This window comes from Capsicum annuum, chromosome 3 (assembly GCF_002878395.1).
Source record: "Capsicum annuum cultivar UCD-10X-F1 chromosome 3, UCD10Xv1.1, whole genome shotgun sequence".
In the NCBI taxonomy this organism is placed as follows: domain Eukaryota; kingdom Viridiplantae; phylum Streptophyta; class Magnoliopsida; order Solanales; family Solanaceae; genus Capsicum; species Capsicum annuum.
Window position 1 is genome coordinate 22,114,524 of NC_061113.1, and position 24,705 is coordinate 22,139,228.

At 34.1% G+C, this 24,705-nt stretch overlaps 1 pseudogene; it reads right to left on the reverse strand.

Moving 5' to 3' along the window:
• Positions 1-9,223: 9,223 nt before the first annotated feature.
• LOC124896605 lies at positions 9,224-24,705 on the reverse strand (annotated as a pseudogene).

Sequence of the window (24,705 nt, forward strand, 5' to 3'; positions counted from 1 at the left end):
TCACCTAACAAATGAAAACTGACTTATTCAGACTAGGAAGTGCGTCTCCTAGGGGTTGAATGAAATGATTCAACTAGAATGTGTGTCTTCTAGGAGTGATGGTTCAAGTTAGGAAGTGCTTCACCTAACAAATGAAAACTGACTTATTCAGACTAGGAAGTGCGTCTCCTAAGGGTTGAATGAAATGACTCAACTAGAAAATGCGTCTTCTAAGACTGATCGTTCAAGTTAGGAAGTGTGTTACCTAATAAATGAAGACTGACATACCCTGACTAGAAAGTGTGTCTCCTAAGAGTAGAATGAAATGACTCGACTAGAAAGTGCGTCTTCTAGGAGTGATAGCTAAACTTTGGAAGTGCATCACCTAACAAATGAATCTTAAATTATCCGAACTAGGAAGTGCATCTCCTAAGGGTTAAAATGATGAGTTTTTGCCATTATTGATTACCAAATTTGTGTAACAGTATTGCCTCTTGCATTTGCAGAAGTGAGAAATTGCAGCTTTTAATAGTTAAGCTTTGAAACCTTTGATATGAAGGTAACACATGTTTTTGTTTCATATAAAGAAAACTTTTTAATTTAAAAATACGGTGGTTGATTTGTGGCATTTGGCTATTGAGATGATCTCATGCATTGGTCATGTCCAGGTCCATTGCAAATCATTGATAGGTATTGTTGACTTGTTGTGGTAATGACCCCAAATTCTGACTACTGAAATATTTTGACTCAAATCATATTACTTTTGCATGATGCCTTGGGATTCAGCTTCAAATACACCTTTTATACTTTTATGAGTCCAAAATTATCGGATGACAAGCATTCTCGAGTACTTTACTTTATTTTTGAACCATGTTATCTTTGTGTGTTGGTCTTTTGTCTTGCTTTGCACAACTAAAGGAGTTGGTATCAAGTTTTGAAGTCTTTCCTCACTTATCTTGATAAAATTTTGACTCAAAAATACATGAAAGATGACGATAGTGATTTTCTTTTGACCGCAAAGACACAAAAATCAAAAATAAAAATAAAAATAAAAATAACAAAAAGAATCGGAAAGGACAATAGACATCTCTTCTTAAAAAAATGTCAAAAAGAAAATTTTATCTGTGTGTGGCAGCTGATTCTAGTGATTATGACATGCATTTGGAATTAAACAACCTGATCTATCCAAACTAATCACTATCACTTTTTGACCACTCATTGAATTTGAAAGGGAGCCATTCTTGAACTTGTTCTCTTTGGATCATAATCCTCCTTAGGCTAGTGACACCTCGATGGGTTTTCCCTAACAGGACACTCCCATTTTGTTTTCTTTTTCAACTCATTGTCGTCTTATGGTGCCCATGAAGACTTTTACCAATAAGATTCTCATTTTTATTGATCTCACAACTCACGGTCGCCTTATGATGCCCAAAAGGGTTTTCATCAATAAGATTCTCTTATTTTCATTTTTTTTTTTAGAAAATAACACTCAAAATATGAAATATCATGCACCCATAACATGTTTAGCCTTGACATTCTCAAAGATTTATCTGAAGGTCTTTCTCTGTTTGTAACTTGGCTTTTGGAATGGGATAGAAAGAAAGGTCGGCATAGGGCTCAAAATTTACACAACATTGGATAAAATATACAACTTTTGAAATCGACTCTTTTAAGAAAATAAACTTTTGCCCCAGTTTTAATTCATTCTGGGTAACTTAAATTTTCTTTTGGTTAGACCGAACCCCAGAGTAGGGCTTCCTACATATCTTGTCATACCAAGAATCATGTCAAACGTAGTTCAGACAAGTCATTCTCTCAAAGTAAATAGTGAAATAGAAAAATAACATCTCATTCTTTAGGAGGGTCCTGTATATAAAATAAATTCCCATTCTTCAGGAGGGTCCTGAGCAAAAAATAAATTCCTATTGTTCAGGAGGGTCCTGAGAAAAAAATAAATTCCCATTCTTCAGGAGCGTCCTGAGCAAAAATTAATTCCCTACAACACATATAATTTTTTTCCCCAGTCTGTACTGGAAAAATTTATGTGTCACTGAATATATCTCGCAAAGAATAAAGTTTACCATGACCGAGATCCAGTATCGGATGCTGTAACCATGATTTTTGCATTGAGAAGTGTGAAATTGCATCCTTTATCTGAAAACAATTATTTCATCTCTGTTCCAAACAAAGAAATATTGTGAGTTTTAAAATACGTGGTGGTTGGTTTGTGGCATTCAGCTTTTGAAGTGGCCGCTCTCGCACTTGCCATGCTCAACTCTTTTCCAATCCATGATAATATTCATTGAATTTTCATACTTTTGACTCAGAATTATGACTACTGAGATCCTCAAATCAAATTATATTTCTATTGTATGATGCTTCTGAGTGTAGCTTTCAATACATCCATTAGATTTACACGAGTTTAAAATGGTCAAATCACAATCATCTTGAGTACCTTACTTTTACTTTGAAATGTTATCTTTGTGCATCGACCCTTTGTCTTTCTTTGTACCCTTAAAGGAGTTGGTAGCAAGTTTGGAGTCCTTTCTCACTCGACCTAATATGAATTTGACTCAAAAGACAACAAAATTTTTTCGTTTGATGACAAGGACACAAGAAATTGAATATTGAAATAAAACAAAAAGAAGAAAATAATAGGCATCTCTTTTTGAAAACAAAGAGAAAACTTATCTGAATGTAGAAACCGATTCTGGTGATTATGACATGCATTTTAAATCAAACAACCAGATCTACCCACACCAATCGTGATAACTTTTGTCCACTTATTGAGCTTGAAATTAAGTCAATCTTGAACTTGTTCCTTCTAGATAACAACCTTTCTTCGGCTAGTGGAACCTCAATGGGTTTTTGCCAACGAGCCTATCTCCTTTTTATTTCTGTCTCAGCTCACAGTCGTCTTATGGTGCCCAAAAGGGTTTTCATCAATAAAATTCTCTCATTTTCATTTTTTTAATTTTTTTAAAAATAAACACCCAAAACATGAAATATCATGCACTCATAACATGTTTAGCCTTGACATTCTCAAAGATTGATCCGAAGGTCTTTCTTTGGTTATAACTTATCTTTTGGATAGGATTAGAAAGAAAGATCGGCATGAGGCTAAAAAATTTATATAACATTGGGTGAAACATACAACTTTTAGAATCGATTCTTTTAAGAAAATAAATTTTTGCCCCAGTTTCATTTCATTCTGGATAATTTGAATTTTCTTTTGGTTAGATCGAACCCCAGAGTAGGGCCACCTACGTATCTTGTCATAGCAAGAATCAGGTCAAATGTAGTTCAGGAACAAAATGCCTTCATCATTTCAATCTTTAAAAATATAAGTACAAAACATACATTACATAATTTTACATAAATATCATACATAATATCTTTTAACTGCATCAGCATTGATAGACATTCTTTCCATTTTTCCTTCTACATTAGTCAGATATAACGTGCCATCATGTAACACTTTCTTCACCATGAATGGCCTATGCCAATTAGGAGAAAATTTGTCTTTGGTTTCAATATGATGAGGTAGAATGCGTCTTAGTACTAACCGACCAACTTCAAAATATTTGTGACGTGCCTTTTTGTTATATGCTCGTGCCATTCTCTTCTGGTATAGTTGTCCATGACATACTGACGTCAATATTTTTTCATCAATCAAGCTTAATTTCTTTAAACGAGTCTTGACCCATTGGTCTTCATCAATTTCAGTTTCCACAACTATTCAAAGAGATTGAATCTCAATCTCTGTAGGTATAACTGCTTTAGTTCCATACACCAACAAGTAAGGAGTTGCACCAATTGAAGTCCGAATTATAGTACGATAACCCAACAAAGCAAAAGGTAACTTTTGATGCCATTGCTGGGAATCCGGCACCATCTTACGGAGTATTTTCTTTAGGGTCTTGTTGGTAGCTTCTACAGCCCCATTTGTCTTTGGGTGATAAGGAGTAGAATTTTGATGCATAATATTAAATTTTTGGCACACTTCTTGCATCAAATGTCTGTTGAGATTTGCAGCATTATCAGTGACAATTATCTTCGGAACGCCAAACCGACAAATGATATTGGAGTGAATAAAATCAACCACTGTATTCTTGGTCGCTGACTTGAAAGTCATTGCTTCCACCCACTTCGTGAAATAATCAATGGCTACCAAGATGAACCTATGTCTATTCGAGGCCTTAGGTTTAATTGGTCCAATTACGTCCATTCCCCAAGTCACAAAAGGCCATGGAGCAGGCATTGTATGCAACTCAGATGAAGAAGAGTGTATTAAGTCTTCGTGTACCTAGCATTCATGACATTTTCGGATGAAACTGATGGAATCTCGCTCTATGGAATAATAACCTGCTTGGAATATTTTCTTTGCCAAAATATACCTACTCATGTGTGGTCCACAGATCCCAGAATGTAGTTCAGTCATGATTTTTGAAGCTTCTTTAGCATCTACATACCTCAAAATTCCTAAATCAGGAGTCCTCTTAAACAAAATTCCTCCACTTAGGAAAAATCCACTAGACAAATGTCTCATAGTTCTCTTTTATATACCATCAGCCTGTACAGGATATTTCCCAGTCTGAATATATTCTTTGATATCATAGAACCACGGCTTTCCATCAAGTTCTTCCTCAACGACATTGCAATATGCATGTTGATCATGATTCTGTATATGCAAAGAATCAATATAAGTTTTTTTTAAAATGTTGAAGCATCGAAGATAAGGTCGCTAAAGCATCAACAATCTCATTATGAGCTCTGGTAATATGTTTGAACTTCACTGATATTAATTGTTGACAAAGATCTTGCAAACAACCTCTATATGGTAGAAGTTTCGAATCACGAGTCTCCCAATCTCCTTGGATTTGGTGGACTAATAAATCTGAATCTTCCAATACCAACAGTTCTTGAATCCCCATGTCCATGGCTAATCTCAATCCCAGAATGCAAGCTTCGTATTATGCCATATTAATTGTATAATAGAATCGAAGTTGGGCTGTTATAGGATAATATTGTCCCGATTTAGAAATAAGAACTGCTCTTATCCCCACTCTTTTTACATTGATAGCTCCATCAAAGAATAACTTCCAGCCTGAATGACAATCATCAGAAATAACTTCATCAATATACAATACCTCTTCATTTAGAAAATAAGTCTTCAATGGCTCATACTCTTCATCTATAGGATTTTCAGCCAAATGATCCGCCAAGGCTTGAGCTTTCTTTACAGTTCATGTCACATAAATAATATCAAACTCTGTGAGCAACATCTGCCATTTCTCGAGTCTGCCTGTGGGCATAGGCTTCTGAAAAATGTACTTTAAAGGATCCATACAAAAGATGAGGTAAGTAGTATAAGATGACAAGTAATGTTTCAGCTTTTGCGCTACCCAAGTTAAGGTGCAGTACGTCTTCTCAAGAAGAGTGTACTTAGCCTCATAAGTGGTAAACTTTTTGCTGAGGTAGTAGATAGCTTATTCTTTTCGACCCATGACATCATGTTGACCCAATACACAACTAAAAGAATTATCTAACACAGACATGTACAATATCAAGGGTCTGCCTGGCTCTAGAGGAATCAAAATAGGTGGATTCAACAAGTACCTCTTAATTATATCAAATGCCTCTTGACATTCTTCAGTCCATTCAAATTTAGCATTCTTCTTCAATAACCTGAATATTGGCTCACAGGTTGTTATAAGCTGAGTAATGAATCTACTGATATAATTCAACCTTTCAAGTAAGCTTATAGCCTCTGTTTTATTTTTTTTGGTGGAGGCAGATCTTGAATAGATTTTATTTTTGAAGGATCTAACTCAATGCCACGTCGACTGAATATAAAACCCAAGAGTTTTCCTGATGGAACTCCAAATACACATTTTGCTGGGTTAAGTTTGAGATCATACCTCTGAAGTCTTTCAAAGAATTTTCTCAAATCTTTGACATGATCAGATTGCTCTCTCGACTTAATGATCACATCATCCACATAAACTTCAATCTCTTTGTGCATCATGCCTTAAAATATTATGGTAATTTCCCTCATGTAAGTTGCCCCAGCATTCTTTAGTCCAAAAGGCATGACTCGATAACAATATGTCCCCGATGGCATAATAAATGGTGTCTTCTCCGCATCTTCTGGATCCATAATAAACTGGTGATACCCCGCATAACAATCCACAAAAGATGTAAGATTATGTTTGGCACACTTATCTAACAAAATATGGATATTGGGAAGTGAAAAATTATCTTTCGGACTCGCCTTATTTAGATCACGATAATTAACACACATCCAAACTTTGTCGTCCTTCTTTGGAACAGGGATAATATTTACTAACCAAGTAGGATACTGGGCCACTCGAATGACTTTAGCCTCAAGTTGCTTCGTGATTTCCTCTTTAAGTTTTACACTCATGTCAGTTTTGAGATTTCTTAGCTTTTGCTTGACAGGTAAAAAGAAGGATCAATTGGCAACTTATGAACTACCAAATCAGTGCTCAAACCGGGCATATCATCATAAGACCTTGCAAAGATGTCTTTATACTCATGTAAAGCTTCAATTATAGCTTTCTTTTATTATGGTTGAACATGTACACTTATCTTAGTCTCCCTAATATTTTCATGATCTCCTAAATTGATCGCCTCAGTTTCTTCCAAATTGGGATTTGTCTTATTCTCAAACTGTTTAAAATCTTTGCTTATATCCTCAAATGCTTCTCCGTCATTGTATTCAACTCCTTTATTTATTATTTTATAATTAGATTGTGTTTTTAAATTTGGTTGAAAATTCTTCATGCATGTCATATCATTAGAATCGGCATAGAAAGAACTGCATGATAGAAGATAAATAAATATAAATCAGACTCAAAATAAAACGAAGGGAAACTATGCTTTAGTAAAAACATAGATAGAAAGAGTTTTAACATAAAATACCAAGTTTAAAGTTCTGAATTACAATTCTAGAATGATTCAAATTACAGGAGTAAAAACAAATAAACTACTAAGACTGTAAGAAAAACAAACAAACTACCAAGACTATTTTATAACAGGGAGAGGAATGGCCTTCCAATTGTTAAGCTAGACATCAGGGCCGACAAACTGGACATCTGCATTGCTGGTACCTTCCCCAATTTCAACCATATCAGCTTCAATGAACATATTCTAAAAAGGTCAATCAACTTTGTATCATCATCATTCATTGATTCTGTAGTAGGTAACTTGGAGGATCCGACAACATTGAATTTGATAAAAGACTCATGAAGTGGCGGTATCGGCTTGGTAAGTGACCATGACTCTTTCTTATGCTTTTTAGCCTTCTTTATATCTTCAGCATTAGGCTCGTATCCCAAAAACATCCCTAGACCTTTTCTTAGTTCGAAATCATGGTTTAATATTTCATTCACTACCATAACAGATGCAGAAGTCAATTGTGATCTTGCGATGAGATTCCCCTCAAGGATATGCTCAATAGCCACTACCTCAGAAGCTTGATCAATTAACACATTATCTTCAGTATCTTCTTCGATGGAGGAAACGAAGTAGTCTTTATACATGGATAAATATCCTTCACCATGAACAGTTTTTTCTTGCCTGTTGTGTTCAAATTTGACCATTTGATGCTATGTTGATGCGACTGCTTTAGCCCTATGAATCCATGGCCTTCCTAATAACATATTATATGGAGTTTCAATGTTCAGCACTTGGAAATCCATAGCAAAATCCACTGGTTCAATTGTCAATATAAACTCTATTTCACCAATGGCATTAGTTTTTTATCCGTCAAAACCTTTGACGCATACATTATTAGGTCAGATCCTTTCCACATTAATATTCAACTTTTGAAAAGTTGACATAGGACAAATGTTAGCGCCTGATCCTCCATCAATTAACACTCGAGTGACAATGGAATGTTTATATTTCACAGAAATGTATAGACCTTTGTTATGCTCCATACCTTCCATAGGCAATTCATCATCTGAGAAAGTAATTTTATTTGCTTCAAGGGTCCTTCCAACAACTTTTTTCAGTTGATTCACTCTAATCTCACTGGGAACACATGCTTCATTAAGAATCTTCATTATAGCCTTGCGATATTCCTCCAAATGTATTAATAAAGACAACAAAGAAATCTGTGCTGGTGTCTTCTTCAACTGTTCTACAACAGAATGTTCTGGAAATTTTATTTTCTTTAAGAATGCTTCAGCTTCTTCATCAGTGATAGGCTTCTTGACTATCATTCGTTCTTCACTGCCTTGTTTATTCTTTCTTAACTCTATTGGAGCATAACATCTTCCAGATCGAGTTAATCCCCATACTTCATATACATCTTCATTAATTTATTTCCCCTTGTGCATCACCACAATGCGATCATAATTCCAAAGGACTGCCTTAGTATCAACCATAGAAAGCTGTGACACTGGTTTAATAACAATAAGAGCTATGGGAGCCCCTTTTATGATTAAAAAAGGCTTATTGGATCTTCCGGGAATAATGAGTTTCGGCTTTATTTGACTTGACCCAATATTTTCTGAAATCTCTTTCCCCACCACCAAGTGAACATTCACAATTCGGGTTTTGTTATCACCACATTTGTTTCTGCAGGCTTTTCTTTTGTCAAATCCATAGCATTTGCTAATTTTTCTGAATCTATTTTAATTTTAATGATCGACTTAAAGGAAATCGTAGCATCTTCACCACTGAGTATCACTTTGATCATATTTGTTTCATTATGATCTGGCAGCAAATTTTGATTGACATTTGGAGCATCTGGACTTTCTACCATGATCTGTTGGGTATTAATCAACTCTTGAATGACTCTTTTCAGATACCAACATTTCTCTGTGTCATGCCCTGGGGCATCAGAACAATATTCACATCTTCTAGAATAGTCCAAGTTCTTCGGAGGAGGATTCAGGATCCTTCTCTCAATTGGGTTTAGAACATTCATTTTTCTCAGCTAATGAAATAAACTGGTGTAAGATATTCCAATAGAAGTGAAATAATATTTTACCATGTTATCCCTTTTGAAGTCTGCTTTAGGCCATAAATTAGACCTGCGAGGGCCTCTTTGAACTTGCAGGACCAATAGGTGATTTTGGATGGCTGGTGCACGCCATTGCGGGTAAGAAAGAGCTCGAGTATATGGTTGTGCATTGTAAATAGGATATTGAGGTGAAGGAACAAAACATAATGGATTTTATGTGTATGGTTGACGTGCACCCCTCCAATTTTGTCATGGACTTGGCACGACAGTTGCTACATCTTCTTTTCTTTTCTTTCCCTCAAAACTTCATGTACCACTTTGAATTGCCTGTGTTGTTTCTTTCAACGCGGCCTGACTGATGATTTTTCCTAATTTTATTTCATTTTCTGCCATCTCTCCAACTTTGATAACTTCGACAAATGTGCTTCCGATAGTAGAGAGCAAATGATGGAAATAATTAGGCTCTTGTGCTTGCAGAAAAATATCAATTATTTCAGATTCTTTTATCGATGGTCTGACTCTTGAAGCCTGCTCTCTCCATCTTATGGCATATTCTCAAAAACTTTTGGTCATATTTTTTCTCATGTTGGCAAGCGTAGTGAGATCTGGCACTATCTCAATGTTATATTAAAATTATTGAACAAAATCCCGAGCCATGTTATCCCATACGTGCCAACGGGAAATGTCTTGATCAATGAACCATTTATAAGCTATCCCTGAAAGGCTTTCTCCAAAGTAAGCCATCAATAATTCTTCTTTTCCTCCTGCTCCCCTTGATTGATTGCAAAACTTTTTCAAATGAGCTACAGGATCGTCGTGTCCTTCATATTTGTTAAACTTTGGCATTTTGAACCCTATCAACAAATGGACATCCGAAAACATACACAAATCCTCATATGAAACACTTTTTGGTCCACCTAATCCTTGCATATTTCTCATACTCTGCTCAAAGCTTCTAACTTTTCTAGTCATCTCCTCCTGTTCCTTATTCTTGGCAATCTTCTCAATCAGCGTTGATAAATATGATAATGCGGCTTTTGAGATTTGAAAGTCATTTTAGGAGGATACAACATATCATGACTTGGTTTCCCCATATTCTTCGGTACTGTCGGTTGAGTACCCGCGATAGCTGGTGCTACAGAAGTAAAAAATGGGTTATTTGCGACAGACGGATTCGGTGGGTGCATAGTAGAAGTAACAGCAACTCCAGACATATTAGCAAATAGGCCAAATCCTGGTGGGTAAAATGGATCACTAGTTTGAGTTGGGTCATTTGAAGTCAAAAGTCCAGGGATTGAAGAAGGCGGGGCTTGTCCATTTAACCAAGCTTGGTACATCTCTGCCATCTGTTGTTTCAATGACTTTATTTCTTCCATTGATGCCACTTTCTATGAAATCAACTGATTTTGCTCTTTTTCTCTGTCAGACCCTATACCTTCTTTGTGGGTCATTTTTCTTTTACCCTTGTATCTAGTATTATACGGATGTGATGCTAGTTTAAACCACAAACCAACCACCAATTACTTTAGCTTTCTGTAACCAAGTAGCAAACAGGTGAGTGCTATATTTTTAACACATTATAATGTTAAGTTATATATTATGCTTCTATATGCATTTTCCAACCTATCATGGAAGACTTTGTGTTTCACCCCTTTTTTGCTCGAGGGATCGGGTCGAAGGGTTTTTTCCAATTAAAGTGACAATTTTGAATAGGGATTATTTTATTTAAGACTCGCCACTTGGAATTGAGTTTTAGTGTTCCAAGTCACCTTTTTGAATCCATAATCAAAAGGAAATGACTCTTTATTATGGTCTGCAAAAATAGAAGATCGGGTTAGGAATTCTGTTGACCGAGGGAAAGGTGTAAGGCACCCCTCGAATCCCGTGGTTCTAGCACAGTCGCTTTTATTGACTTATTTTGACTAAAACTATTTTGATGAATTATGTTTGAAGGCCTAGATTTGCTTATTTTTATTATACCAAAAATATCTATCTACAACTTTGATAATAAATAAATCGATATAAATTTAATTTTATAGAAAAAAAATATTTATCAAGATGTGTCATTACATTCTAGAATTTTTAAATGTCTCAAAAAGATGTGTATGCCGCATTCTTAATTGAGACGAATATTTTTTACGTGTCTAAAATTTACTTGACGTTAAAAAAAAAATTATTCATCATTAATAAATTCGTAATAATTTGTATTTATTATAAATACTATTTAACAATAAAATTAAGAGAAATTCATTTGAAAGGATAAATAATTTAATAAATAATTAATAAACTTCATTAATTACATTTAACAACACTAGTATAACGAAGTTAACAAATAAACAAAAAAAAAACTAGTATTATTATTTTTCTATTCCTAAATCTCTTCATCACTATTTTTCCTAACCCCTGTACTTCAAATCTTTAGTACCCAAAACAAACAAAAAAACAAATGTGGCCATTTTTCTTATTTTCAAACATTCTGTTACCTTCTTTTAAAAAAAAAAATATTTTCTATTTTCGCATGCATGCATAATCTATACAATAATTTGCACGCTAACTAGACAAATAATTTTATATTTTTAAGTGCTAATAACTTTAAAATTATGTCATTTAAAATGGGAATCTAATCTGATCAATATTATTTCGAATCCATGGACGAATTATAAATAAAACAATGAAGTATGAATCACTTAAAAGTAATAAATTAGATGTACTGAATAATATAAAACCCTTCATTCATACTTCGATTCACCATAAAAATAATAGTATAGGGATTGAATAAGAACCTGTATGACGAAATAAACCAACCAAACAAAAAAAAAAGCTTTTACATCGAACCAAAAACTCGAACGGAAACTCCAAACCCAACTTATCACTCTCTTTTTTTTGTTTTGTTTTATTTTTTCCTCACCGAGTCACTTTTTTTTTATATGTTCTCTTCCTCTTTTGTTTCTTGTTTTTCACTCTCATTTTCTTTTTGGTTCTCTGTCCGTGTATGTGTACTCTTGTTATCTCCTCTTTTTCTATGTTTTTTTTTTTGTTTTGTTTGTGTCTTTTTCTTTTTCTTGGTTTTTTTGTCCACCAAAGAAAAAATGTTCTCCTCTCTTTCGTGTGTTGTAGTGTTATATAGAGATGTAGGAGGGAAAGTTGAGGGGGTTGAGAGAAATTAGGGGGAATGGTTATAAGATAGGATAGGATAGGATAGTTTTTTCAAAGTTTGAATCTGTTTTTTTTTAGAAGATAATAATAACAATAAAATAAAAATAAATAAATACATAAATGAATAAAATAATAATAACAAGAATATAATAATAATTAATTAATTTTTATATTTAAGAAAATATAATAAAAGTTTGGAAATAGTTAAAAATAAATATAATTAAGAGAGTAGTAAAACTACTAATTTATTTGTTTAAAATTTAAAAAGAAAATATTTTTAATTAATTGTTTTTTTTGTATTATTTTTTTTAACTAAAAATTTATTAAAATAAAATAAGAATTTAAATAATATTAGACCAAATATAAATATTTAATATCGAGAAATATATATATTAAACTCGGGGAGGGTCAAAATCACGTGTCTACATTTTGCCTCAAACTAGAAAGTGCGTCTTCTAGGACTGAATGTTCAAGTTAGGAAGTGTTTCACCTAACAAATAAAAACTGACTTATTCAATCTAGAAAGTGTGTCTCCTAGGGATTAAATGAAATGACTCGACTAGAAAGGGCGTCTTCTAGGAGTGAATGTTCAAGTTAGGAAGTGTTTCACCTAAAAAATGAAAACTAACTTATTCAGACTAGGAAGTGCGTCTCCTAGGGGTTAAATGAAATGACCTGACTAGAAAGTGCGTCTTCTAGGAGTGATAATTCAAGTTATGAAATGCTTCACCTAACAAATGAAAACTGACTTATTCAGACTAGGAAGTGCATCTCCAAGGGTTTGAATGAAATGATTCAACAAGAATGTGTGTCTTCTTGGAGTGATGGTTCAAGTTAGGAAGTGCTTCACCTAAAAAATGAAAACTGACTTATTCAGACTAGGAAGTGCGTCTCCTAAGGGTTGAATGAAATGACTCGACTAGAAAGTGCGTCTTCTAGGATTGATGGTTCAAGTTAGGAAAAGTGTTACCTAACAAATGAAGACCGACATACCCTGACTAGAAAGTGCGTCTCCTAAGAGTAGAATGAAATGACTCGACTAGAAAGTGTGTCTTCTAGGAGTGATAGCTAAAGTTAGGAAGTGTATCACCTAAAAAATGAATCTTGAATTATCCGGACTAGAAAGTGCGTCTCCTAAGGGTTAAAATAATGAGTTTTTACCATTATTAATTACCAAATCTGTGTAACAGTACTGCCTCTTGCATTTGCAGAAGTGAGAAATTGTAGATTTTAATAGTTAAGCTTTGAAACCTTTGATATGAAGGTAACACATGTTTTTGTTTCATATAAAGAAAACTTTTTGATTTAAATATACGGTGGTTGATTTGTAATATTTGGCTATTGAGACGATCTCTTGCATTGGTCATGTCCAAGTCCATTGCAAATCATTGATAGGTATTGTTGACTTGTTGTAGTAATGACCCCAAATTCTGACTACTAAAATATTTTGACTCAAATCATATTTCTCTTGCATAATGCCTCGGGATTCAGCTTCAAATACACCTTTTATACTTTTATGAGTCCAAAAATTATAGGATGACAAGCATTCTCGAGTACTTTACTTTATTTTTGAAACATGTTATCTTTGTGTGTTGGTCTTTTGTCTTGGTTTGCACAACTAAAAGAGTTGCTAACAAGTTTTGAAGTCTTTCCTCACTTATCATGACAAAATTTTGAATCAAAAATACATGAAAGATGACGATAGTGATTTTCTTTTGACCACAAAGACTCAAAAATCAAAAATCAAAAATAAAAATAAAAATAACAAAAAGAATAGGAAAAGACAATAGACATCTCTTCTTAAAAAAATGTCAAAAAGAAAATTTTATTTGGGTGTGGCAGCTGATTCTAGTGAATATGACATGCGTTTGAAATTAAACAACCTGATCTATCCAAACTAATCACTATCACTTTTTGACCACTCATTGAATTTGAAAGAGAGCCATTCTTGAACTTGTTCTCTTTGGATCATAATCCTCCTTAGGCTAGTGACACCTCAATGGGTTTTCCCCAACAGGCCACTCCCATTTTTTTTTCTTTTTCAACTCATTGTCGTCTTATGGTGCCCATGAAGACTTTTACCAATAAGATTCTCATTTTTATTGATCTCACAACTCACGGTCGCCTTATGATGCCCAAAAGGGTTTTCATCAATAAGATTCTCTTATTTTCATTTTTTTTTAGAAAATAACACTCAAAATATGAAATATCATGCACCCATAATATGTTTAGCCTTGACATTCTCAAAGATTGATTTGAAGGACTTTCTTTGGTTGTAACTTGGCTTTTGGAATGGGATAGAAAGAAAGGTCGGCATGTGGCTCAAAATTTATACAACATTGGGTAAAATATACAACTTTTGAAATCGGCTCTTTTAAGAAAATAAACTTTTGCTCCAGTTTTATTTCATTCTGGGTAAAATGAATTTTCTTTTGGTTAGACCGAACCCCAGAGTAGGGCTACCTACGTATCTTGTCATAGCAAGAATCATGTCAAACGTAGTTCAGACAAGTCATTCTCTCAAAGCAAATAGTGAAATAGAAAAATAACATCCCATTCTTCAGTAGAGTCCTGGATATAAAATAAATTTCCATTCTTCAAGAATCAGGTCAAACGTAGTTCAGGAAACACCATTCTTTTGCTTGATTTTGAATTTTTGAATGATTTTTTCTTTTTTTTTTTCAATTTCTTTTCAACACTTTTTTTTTACTTTAATTTGATTCCAAAAGAGGGGTACGAAGAAAAATAAAAGCTCAAAGGGGTAAGCAAAGGTTGATATATTATTCGGATAGTAGAACAAAATGCCTTCATCATTTCAATCTTCAAAAATATAAGTACAAAACATACATAACATAATTGTACATGAACATTATACATAATATCTTTTAACTGCATCAGCATTGACGGACATTCCTTCCATTTTTCCTTCTACATCAATCAGATATAACGTGTCATTAGGTAATACTTTCTTCACCATGAATGGCCCATGCTAATTAGGAGAAAATTTACATTTGGCTTCAATCTGATGAGGTAGAATGCGTCTTAGTACCAACTGACCAACTTTAAAATGTCTGTGATGCACCTTTTTATTATATGCTCATGCCATTCTCTTCTGGTATAGTTGTCCATGACATACTGACGTCAATTCTGTTTCATCAATCAAGCTTATTTGCTCTAAACGAGTCTTCACCTATTAGTCTTCATCAATTTCAGCTTCCACGACTACTAGAAGAGATGGAATCTCAATCTCCGCACGTATAACTGCTTTAGTTCCATACACCAACAAGTAAGGAGTTACACCAATTGAAGTCCGAATTGTAGTATGATAATCTAACAAAGCAAAAGGTAACTTTTCATGCCATTGTTGGGAACCCTGCACCATCTTACAAAGTATTTTCTTTACGTTCTTATTGGCAGCTTCTACAGCCCCATTTGCCTTTAGGCGATAAGGATTAGAATTTCGATGAATAATCTTAAATTGTTGGCATACTTCTTGTATCAAATGGCTGTTGAGAATTGCAGCATTATCGGTGACAATTATCTTTGGAATGCCAAACCGACAAATGATGTTGGAGTGAATAAAATCAACCACTGCTTTCTTGGTCACTTACTTGAAAGTCGTTGCTTCCACCCACTTTGTGAAATAATCAATGGCTACCAAGATGAACCTATGTCCATTCGAGGCCTTCGGTTCTATTGGTCCAATTACGTCCATTCCCCAAGCCACAAAAGTCCATGGAGCAGTCATTGTATGCAACTCAGATGGAGGAGAATGTATTAAGTCTTTGTGAACCTGGCATTCATGATATTTCTGAATGAAACTGATAGAATCTCACTCTTTAGTGAGCCAATAATAACCTGCTTGGAGTATTTTCTTTGCCAAAACATACTCACTCATGTGTGGTCCACAAATCGCAGAATGTACTTCAGTCATGATTTTTGAAGCTTCTTTAGCATCTACATACCTCAAAAGTCCCAAATCAGGAGTCCTCTTGTACAAGATTCCTCCACTTAGGAAAAATCCACTAGACAAACGTCTAATATTTCTCTTTCAATTACCATCGACATGTACAGGATATTTCCCAGTATGAATATATTCTTTGATATCATAGAACCACGTCTCTCCAACAAGTTCTTCCTCAACAACATTGCAATATGCATGTTGATCATGAATCTGTATATGCAAAGGACCAGTATAAGTTTTGTCGGGATGTTGAAGCATTGAAGATAAGGTCACTAAAGCATCAACAATCTTATTATGAGCTCTGGGAATATGTTTGAACTTCACTGATATAAATTGTTTACAAAGATCTTTCAAACAACCTCTATATGGTAGGAGTTTCGAATCACGAGTCTCCCAATCTCCTTAGATTTGGTGGACTAATAAATCTGAATCTCCCAATACCAACAGTTCTTGAATCCCCATGTCAATGGCTAATCTCAATCCCAGAATGCAAGCTTCGTATTCTGCCATATTATTGGTACATAGAATCGAAGTTGGGCTGTTATAGGATAATATTTTCTTGATTCAGATAGAAGAACTGCTCCTATCCCCACTCTTTTTACATTAGCATCTCCATCAAAGAACAACTTTCAGCCTGAATGACAATCATCAGAAATAACTTCATCAACATACAATACCTCTTCATTTGGAAAATAAGTCTTCAATGGCTCATACTCTTCATCTATAGGATTTTCAGCCAAATGATCTGCCAAGGCTTGAGCTTTCTTTGCAGTTCATGTCACATAAATAATATCAAACTCTGTGAGCAACATCTGCCATTTCTCGAGTCTGCCTGTGGGCATAGGCTTATGAAAAATGTACTTTAAAGGATCCATATGAGAGATGAGGTAAGTAGTATAAGATGACAAGTAATGTTTCAGCTTTTGGGCTACCCAAGTTAAGGCGCAGCACGTCTTCTCAAAAAGAGTGACTTAGCCTCATAAGTGGTAAACTTTTTCCTGAGGTAGTAGATGGCTTGTTCTTTTCTGCCCGTGACATTATTTTGACCCAATACACAGCCAAAAAAATTGTCTAACACAGACATGTACAATATCAAGGGTCTGCCTGGCTCTGGAGGAATTAAAATAGGCGGATTCAACAAGTACCTCTTAATTCTATCAAATGCCTCTTGACATTCTTCAGTCCATTCAAATTTAGCATTCTTCTTCGATAACCTAAATATTGGCTCACAGGTTGTTGTAAGATGAGCAATGAATCTAATGATATAATTCAACCTTTCAAGTAAGCTCATCACCTCTATTTTATTTTTTGGTTGAGGCAAATCTTGAATAGCTTTTATTTTTGAAGGATCTAACTCAATGCCACGTCAACTGAATATAAAACTCAAGAGTTTTCCTGATGGAACTCCAAATACATATTTTGCTGGGTTAAGTTTGAGATTATACCTCCGAAGTCTTTCAAAGAATTTTCTCAAATCTTTGACATGATCAGATTGCTCTCTCGACTTAATGATCACATAGTCCACATAAACTTCAATCTCTTTGTGCATCATGTCAGGAAATATTGTGGTCATTTCTCTCATGTAAGTTGCCCCAGCATTCTTTAGTCCAAAAGGCATGACTCGATAACAATATGTCCCCTATGGCTTATAAATGATGTCTTCTCCGCATCTTCTGGATCCACAATAAACTGGTGATACCCCGCATAACAATCCACAAAAGACGCAATATCATGTTTGGCACAATTGTCCAACAAAATATGGATATTGAGAAGTGGAAAATTTTCTTTTGGACTCGCCTTATTTAGATCACGATAATCAACACACATCCGAACTTTGCCGTCCTTCTTTGGAACAGGGACAATATTTGCCAACCAAGTAGGATATTGGGCCACTCGAATGACTTTAGCCTCAAGTTGCTTCGTGATTTCCTCTTTAATTTTTACACCCATGTCAGTTTTGATCTTTCTTAGCTTTTTCTTAACAGGTGGAAAAGCAGGATCAATAGGCAACTTATGAACTACCAAATCAGTGCTCAAACCGGGTATATCATCATAAGACCATGCAAAGATGTCTTTATACTCATGCAAAGCTTCAATTATAGCTTTCTTTTGTTGTGGTTGAACATGTATACTTATCTTAGTCTCCCTAATATTTTCATGATCTCCTAAATTGATCGCCTCAGTTTAATTCAATTTAGGATTTGTCTTATTCTCAAACTGTTTGAAATCTTTGGTTATATCCTCAAATGCTTCTCCTTCATCGTATTCAACTTCTTTATTCATTATTTCATAATTAGATTGGATTTTTAAATCTGGTTGACAATTCTTCATGCATGTCATATCATTAGAATCGACATAGAAAGAACTATATGGTAGAAGATAAATAAATAAAAATTAGACTCAAAATAAAAGGAAGGGAAACTGAGCTTTATTAAAAACATAGATAGAAAGAGTTTTAACCTAAAATACCAAGTTTAAAGTTCTGAATTACAATTCTAGAATGATTCAAATTACAGGAGTAAAAACAAACAAACTACTAAGACTGTAAGAAAAACAAACAAACTACCAAGACTCCTTTATAATAGGGAGAGGAATGGCCTTCCAATTGTTAAGCTAGACATCAGGGCCGACAAACTGCGCATTTGCATTGCTGGTACCTTCCCTAATTTTAACCATATCAGCTTCCATGAACATATTCTAAAAAAGGCCAATCAACTCTATATCATCATCATTCATTGATTCTGCAGCAGGTAACTTGGAGGATCCAACAATACTGAATTTGATGAAAGACTCGTGAAGTGGCAGTATCGACTTAGTAAGTGACCATGACTCCTTCTTATGCTTTTTAGCCTTCCTTATATGTTTAGCAGTAGGCTCGTATCCCAAACCAAAAGTACCAAAGTGCTCATAGAGGTTTACCGGATGAACTATGCCTTGCAAAAACATCCCTAGGCCTTTTCCTGGTTCGAAACTATGCTTCAACATTTCATTCACTACCATAACAGATGCAGAAGACAATTGTGGTCTTGCGATGAGATTCCCCTCGAGGATATGCTCAATAGCCACTACCTCAGAAGCTTGATGAATTAACACATTATCTGCAGTATCTTCTTTAATGGAGAAAACGAAGTAGTCTTTATACATGGATAAATCTCCTTCACCATGAACAGTTATTTCTTGTCTATTGTGTTCAAATTTGACCATTTGATGCAATGTTGATGCGACTGCTTTAGCCCTATGAATTCATGGCCTTCCCAATAACATATTATATAAAGTTTTAATGTTCAGCACTTGGAAATCCATAGCAAACTCCACAGGTCCAATTGTCAATATGAGCTCTATTTCACCGATGGCATCAGTTTTTGATCCGTCAAAACCTTTGACACATACATTATTAGGTCGGATCCTTTCCACATTAACATTCAACTTTTTAAAATTTAACATAGGACAAATGTTAGCGCCTGATCCTCCATCAATTAACAGTCAAGTGATGATGGAATGTTCATATTTCACAGAAATGTACAGACCTTTGTTATGCTCCATACCTTCCATAGGCAATTCATCGTCTGAGAAAGTAATTTTATTTGCTTCAAGGATCCTTCCAACAACTTTTTCCAGCTAATTCACTCTAATCTCACTGGGAACACATGCTTCACTAAGAATCTTCATTAAGAATTTATTTTATGTTCAGGACGCTCCTGAAGAATGGGACAGGACCCTCCTAAATAATGAGAATTTATTTTGTGCTCAGGACCCTCCTGAAGAATGAGAATTTATTTTATGCTCTGGACCTTCCTAAAGAATGGGACAGGACCATCCTGAAGAATGGAAATTTATTTTATGCTCAGGACTCTCCTGAAGAATGGAACATGACCCTTCTAAAGAATGAGAATTTATTTTTCTGCTCAGGACCTCCTGAAGAATGGGATAGGACCCTCCTGAAGAATGAGAATTTATTTTCTATTCAGGACCCTCCTAAAGAATGGGACAGGACCCTCCTAAAGAATGAGAATTTATTTTATATCCAAGACCGTCCTGAAGAATGAGATGTTATTTTTCTGTTTCACCTTTTTATTTTGAGTTTAGGAACATATTTGAAAAAAATAAAGAAATTGCAAGTTCAGGAGCCTGCCTGAAGAACAGAGTGAAGAAATTACAAGTCCAGGAGCCTGCCTGAAGAACAGGGTGAAGAAGTTGTAAGTCCAGGAGCCCTCTTAAAGAACAGGGTAAAGAAGTTGCAAGTCCAGGAGCCCGCCTGAAGAATAGGGCGAAGATTTTCAAGATCAAGTCAGAGGAAAGTCTGGAGAATGAGTCAATTGCCAAGTTCCTCTCCAATGCCAAAAGCCAATGAGAAGGAACATTTGTCGTTTCAAGTTCAACTCAGAATAACGACTATCTCACCATTTGAGAAGTTATGAAGATTCAAGACAAGATTCCAAAAAAGCTGCATAGATAAGATCTTTCTCTTGTATCTTTATTTTATTTTTTATTATTCATTTCAATGTAAAAGCAGAAAGTCGAAAACCGAAAACTCGACGGAATCTCACTCGAACTCTAGCTCACTGTTTCACCATTTTACCTCATTGAACTACATGTGACCTGATTCCCTTAAAACCCGGGATATGTAGGCGGTCAAAAGCCAGGATTCGGCCACATCTTTTATTTTATTTTATCTTTACTTTTAGAATAATTGGAGAGTCAAAAATCATCTTTTGTCTACTTCTTTTATGAAAACTCTTCAAGATTTCAAACAAAGAGGGGCAAAATGTAGACACGTAATTTTGACCCTCCCCGAATTTAATATATATATTTTTTGATATTAAATATTTATATTTGGTCTAATATTATTTAAATTCTTATTTTATTTTAATAAACTTTTAGTTAAAAAAATAAATTTTATTTTTGAAATTTTTTATTTTTATTTTATTCTATTTTAAAAAAAAAATAATACAAAAAAAATTAATTAAAAATATTTTCTTATTAAATTTTAAACAAATAAATTAGTAGTTTTACTACTCTCTTAATTATATTTATTTTTAACTATTTCTAAACTTTTATTATATTTTTTTAATTATAAAAATTAATTAATTATTATTATATTCTTATTATTATTATTTTATTCATTTATGTATTTATTTATTTTTATTTTGTTGTTATTATTATCTTATAAAAAAAACAGATTCAAAATTTGAAAAAGCATCCTATCCTATCATATCTGATAACCATCCCCCCCCCCAATTTCTCTCAACCCCCTCAACTTTCCCTCCTACATCTCTATATAACACTACAACACACGAAAGAGAGGAGAAATTTTTTCTTTGGTGGACAAAAAAACCAAGAAAAAGAAAAAGACACAGACAAAAAAAAAAAAAACATAGAAAAAGAGGAGACAACAAGAGTACAGATATACGGACAGAGAAGCAAAAAGGAAATGAGAGTGAAAAACAAGAAACAAAAGAAGAAGAGAACATATAAAAAAAAAAGTGACTCGGTGAGGAAAAAACAAAATAAAACAAAACAAAAAAAGAGTGATAAGTTGGGTTTGGAGTTTCCGTTCGAGTTTTTGGTTCGACGTAAAAGCTTTTTTTTTGTTTGTTTGTTTGGTTTAGTTCGTTATACAGGTTCTTATTCAATCCCTGTACTATTATTTTTATAGTGAATCGAAGTATGAATGAAGGGTTTTATATTATTCAGTACATCTAATTTATTACTTTTAAGTGTTTCATACTTCATTGTTTTATTTATAATTCGTCCATGGATTTGAAATAATATTGATCAGATTAGATTCGCATTTTAAATTAAATAATTTTAAAGTTATTAGCACTTATAAATGTAAAATTATTTGTCTAGTTAGCGTGCAAATTATTGTATAGATCATGCATGCATGCGAGAATAGAAAATAATTAATTTTTTTTTTTTTTTGAAAAAGAAGGAAACAGAATGTTTGAAAATAAGAAAAATGACCACATTTGTTTGTTTGTTTGTTTTGGGTACTAAAGATTTGAAGTACAGGGGTTAGGAAAAATAGTGATGAAGAGATTTACGAATAGCAAAATAATAATACTAGTTTTTTTTTGTTTATTTGTTAGCTTCGTTATACTAGTTTTGTTAAATGTAATTAATGAAGTTTATTAATTATTTATTCTTTCAAATGAATTTTTCTTAATTTTATTGTTAAATAGTATTTATAATAAATACAAATTATTACGAATTTATTAATGATGAATGATTTTTTTTAATGTTAAATAAATTTTAAACACGTAAAATATATTCGTCTCAATTAAGAATGCGGCGTACGCATCTTTTTGAGATATTTAAAAATTCAAGAATGTAATGACACATCTTGATAAATATTTTTTTCTATAAAATTAAATTTATATCAATTTATTTACTATCAAAGGTGTAGATAGATATTTTTGGTAAAATAAAAATAAGCGAATATAGGCATTCAAACATAATTCATCAAAATAGTTTAGTCAAAATAAGTCAATAAAAGCGACCGTGTTAGAACCACGGAACTCGAGAGGTACCTCACACCTTTCCCTCGGTCAACAGAATTTCTTACCCGGTCTTCTGTTTTCGCAGACCATAATAAAGAGTCATTTCCTTTTGATTATGGATTCAAAAAGGTGACTTGGAACACCAAAACTCAATTCCAAGTGGTGACTCTGTAAATAAAATAATTCCTATTCAAAACCGTCACTTTAATGGGAAAAACCCTTCGACCTCGATCTTCTCGGGCAAAAAAGAGGTGTAACATCTCTGGCGACTCTGCTGGGGAATAATAAGAATTTGAGCTTTTTATATTGACTTATACTTGCTTTAATTATTGTTGATATTGTGTTTGTTGGCCTTATGTGTTACTTGTCGCTTATTTACCGCTTTGATATTGATTGAACTGTATTATATATTGTCTTCTCTTGCGCACTCTCTCTGAGTCCCTGAAATAGGATAGAAGAAATGCAGCACATGCATCCTACTTTCTTTTTGAGATAGCCGGAGTGTCAAGGCACCTGGTGAAGGATTATAGTCACACATGTTAGACGGGGTTCGGATCGACAACGAAGGTGGTGTTGCCATGCTACCGACCAAGTTGTTCCTCCCCGGCTCGAGTGTCCGCTCGTGTAAGCCAATCTAGACACCTATCCCTATTAGGCTTTAACTTAGAAGAACTGAAAACTCAGAATCTGGTTATCCCTATTAAGTGCCGCTTTATTTGCATCATATGCATTTAACTTAGCGAGACTCGGCAGAGGGGTCAGGTCTGTCTAGGACAGGTGACCTACTTTATAAAGACCAACATATGTATCCTACATGCTCTTTGACATTTGTTTGGAAGACTATCTGATTGTTGACTGGCTTTTAGGCAAATTTAAAATGCAAGAGATTGTATTATCCTCAAATTTAGTGAATTATTTTTCAAAGATTTTTTTTTTAAAAAAGGAAAATTTTAAATTTATAATAACATAATTTTATGGTCTTTATGAACTACGAGGGTCTGATTGGGTATTGGGTCGTCCTAGGCTCATGCCTAAAATAGAATTTTGGTTTCGTTCTATCCTAGGTGTCTAGAGTGGGTTTGCACACTGGTTCTCAAGCGGATAACTTGAGTTTAAAAATACGAACAGCCATTAGACGACTCACGTGCTAATAAGCCATCAGTATTTCTAACACATTATTGGAATTGAATAATAGGGGCCGGGACATCAACGAAACCCCAAAACAGTTTAAATAATGCAGGAATATGCCATGAGATGTGATAGTTAAACTTTACAGAATCGAAACATATAAACACATAAACAATTAATCAAAAGAAAAAATAAATATTTGGTTAGAACCTAGTTAAAAATCCCCAGCAGAGTCGCCATTTCTGTTTTGACGAGAAATTTTGACTTTTAAAGAGAGAGTCGCCACTTAATTTTGAAAAGGAATTAAGAAACCTTAATAAAACACTTTAAACAATCCAAAATAGAAAAATCATTTAAGTTAAGAGATTCTGAGTAAGCGGTTTCTATTAACGTTTTAGGAAGGTTTTAGGCACCTAAAACGTCCGCTAACTTGCGATTATCCGAACTGTATGAAAATCGTCTTTGATTAACCTTGAAAAAATTTGATTTTTGAAAAGAAAGCGATTTTAGAAATATTTTAGTGTTTATGCGAAACTAATTTTTTAGCGACTTGACTAAGGATTTAGCTAGGTTCGCAAAACACATAAGACAAACAAGCATAAAGAAGCGGGGAACGGGAGGAAGTAAGGGATTTAGGCCATTGGGCCTAAATCAATAAGGCCTTTCCTAGTCTAATTGGGCTTTCGACCCATTTCACTTGTCCTAGTCTAGTTTTCGAGCCTTTGTGGCTCGAATTCGCTCCACCTGTATTAAATACAACTTTGGCTTCGAGGCCGAAATGAATAAATAATGAACTAAACAAATGAATAAATAGATAAATAAAAGACTATAATAAATAAATAAATAAAAGAGACTTTCTAGTCTTTTTGCCGCTTAAAAGATGGAACTTTAACCCATTCTTCTTCTTTTGACTCTTTACACCCATATGCCGCGGAAAACGCTTTAGACTTCTTTTGGGCTTTGACTCGAAAGATGGGCCCCAT